Raw genomic sequence first — 230 nt, forward strand, 5'->3', positions numbered from 1 at the left:
GAAGGAGGCTGGGTGCCCCCGGGAGGAGGCGGAGCAGGGTCTCAGGTGTCACCATTCTCAGCCGTAAACCGGGCGGAAGGAGCGGCCGCCCCTAGGGAGAGGCTTTGAAGTGTGAGATCAAAGGAGGGGGCAGGGCAGGGCTTCCCGCAGAGACCCCGACGGAGAGGGCCGGAGGCCCGGGGAGCAGAAATGGGGGCCAGGCGGGGAGCCTCGGGGACTGGCTGGAGACC

Source organism: Myotis davidii, unplaced genomic scaffold (assembly GCF_000327345.1).
Source record: "Myotis davidii unplaced genomic scaffold, ASM32734v1 scaffold208, whole genome shotgun sequence".
NCBI lineage: Eukaryota > Metazoa > Chordata > Mammalia > Chiroptera > Vespertilionidae > Myotis > Myotis davidii.